The sequence below is a fragment of the Mustela nigripes genome, unplaced genomic scaffold, assembly GCF_022355385.1.
Source record: "Mustela nigripes isolate SB6536 unplaced genomic scaffold, MUSNIG.SB6536 HiC_scaffold_5306, whole genome shotgun sequence".
NCBI lineage: Eukaryota > Metazoa > Chordata > Mammalia > Carnivora > Mustelidae > Mustela > Mustela nigripes.
Window position 1 is genome coordinate 1 of NW_026744712.1, and position 2,144 is coordinate 2,144.

Here is a 2,144-nt window from a genome sequence, read left to right on the forward strand (position 1 = left end):
TTTTGGTTAACAGTTGGTTTATGTAGTTGGCTGCTTCCATGTTGGGGGCATAGATATTTACAATTGTAAATTATAGATCCTCTTCTTGGATAGACCCTTTAAGAATGGTATAGTGTACATTGACTTTGTATCCTGCCACATTACTGAATTGCTGTATGAGTTCTAGTAGTTTGGGGGTGGAGTCTTTTGGGTTTTCCATAGAAAGTATCATTTCATCTGCAAAGAGAGAGTTTGACTTCTTCATTGCCAATTTGAATACCTTTTATTTCTCTTTGATTGCTGTTGCTAGGACTTCTAATACCATGTTGAACAAGAGTGGTGAGAGTGGGCATCCTTGTTGTGTTCCTGATCTCAAAGGGAAGGCTGTCAACTTTTTTCCATTGAGGATGATATTTGCTGTGGGTTTTTCATAGATAGATTTGATGAAGTTGAGGAATGTTCCCTCTATCCCTATACTGTGAAGCGTTTTAATCAGGAACAGATGCTAGATTTTGTCAAAAGCCTTTTCTGCATCAATTGAGACGACCATGTGGTTCTTCTCTCTTCTCTTATTGATTTGTTCTATTGCATTGATTGATTTGCAAATGTCAGATCACACTTGCAACCCAGGAGTAAATCCCACCTAGTCATGATGGATAATCTTTTTAATGGACTGTTGGATTCTATTAGCTAGGATCTTGTTGAGAATCTTAGCATCCATATTCATCAGGGATATTGGTCTGAAATTGGGTGAGCCTGGTGGTGGGTATTATGGAGGGCACGTATTGCATGGAACACTGGGTGTGGTACATAAACAATTAATTCTGGTACACTGAAAAGAAATTTAAAAAATTAAAAAAACATATATATATAAAATAATGGTATAATGTCCTTCTGTATCTCTAAGTACAGTCTTTAGCTTAAAATCTAATTTGTCTGATAAGATAATTGCTACTGCAGCTTTCTTTTGCAGTCTGTTGGCATGAAAATTGCCATCCTTTCACTTTTAGTCTGGATGTATCTTTAGGTTCAAAATGAATCTCCTCTAGACAGCATATGGATGGGTCCTGCCTTTTTATACAATCTGCAATCCTGTGCTGTTTTATGGGAGCACTCAGGCTGTTGATAGTGATTATTGAAAGATATGATTTAATTGTCATCAACAATTAATACAATTAATTAATTAATTAATACAATTAATACAAGCCATCAGCTTCAGACGTAGGACCGTTGCCTCCCTAGTGGCAGCAGATCTCATAAAATCTGTCATTGTAATTGGTCCTGATGGCTTCCACCAGCTTAGCCAGAGCTCCTTTGTCTTCTGAGTTAACCCGTGTGAAGGTGACAGTGGTGCAGTTCTTCCCATTGACAGAAGCCCTGGTTTGACCTTCCCCTTGATAATGCAGTAGGGAAGTCCCATCTTATGACACAGGGCAGGCAGGAAGACAAGCAGCTTAATGGGATTCACATAATGTGCAATCACTACCAGTTGAGCCTTCTTGTTTTCCACCAAGGTGGTGAGAGTAGTAACCCTTTAAGGCTTTAAGGACAGGTGGCCTCTTAGTGGGGACAACTTCTTTGCTGGTAGCTTTCTACTCAGCGAGGGCCAACAATCTCTGCTTCTTCTCTTGCTTTGCCTTTGGTATCTGTGGGTCTGCTTAGGCAGCTGAGTAGCTGTTTGGCAGGCCAAGGCCTGAATGAACTGGTTAATCCTGGGAGGCACTTTTGGACGTTTATAGAGAATAGCCCTTTGCCGCTGCAACCGGATGTATGGGGGCATTTGACAAAGTGGGTGAGGTCCCTTTTGGGCTGCATGTCCTGTCTGATGCCAAAATTCTTGAGTCTTTTCTCAAACAGGACACTGACTACCTCCTTGGCCCCTGCTTCTTCACAACATCAGGAATTGGGGCTCCCTTCCTCCCCTTCTCCTTCTTTCCTTTTGGCATCTTGGATGGCTGGAGAAGAGAGAAAACACCCCTGCTGCTATTACTGGTTGATGATGGACTGGAGGGAGTGGTTTTTGCCATGAAGAAGATGAGAGAGTCAGAAGATAAGGGAATAGTCTCTGATTGACTGGTATTTGTCTATTATCTCCCTGTATTTTCTGCAAGTGTATAATCTCAATGAAAGAGGGAGGGCCTGGGAGTCATTTTCTGCCTGTGTCT

At 41.4% G+C, this 2,144-nt stretch overlaps 1 pseudogene; it reads right to left on the reverse strand.

The window, feature by feature from the left end:
- Window positions 1-1,217: 1,217 nt before the first annotated feature.
- On the reverse strand, window positions 1,218-1,931 carry LOC132009134 (large ribosomal subunit protein eL8-like; annotated as a pseudogene).
- Window positions 1,932-2,144: the final 213 nt, after the last annotated feature.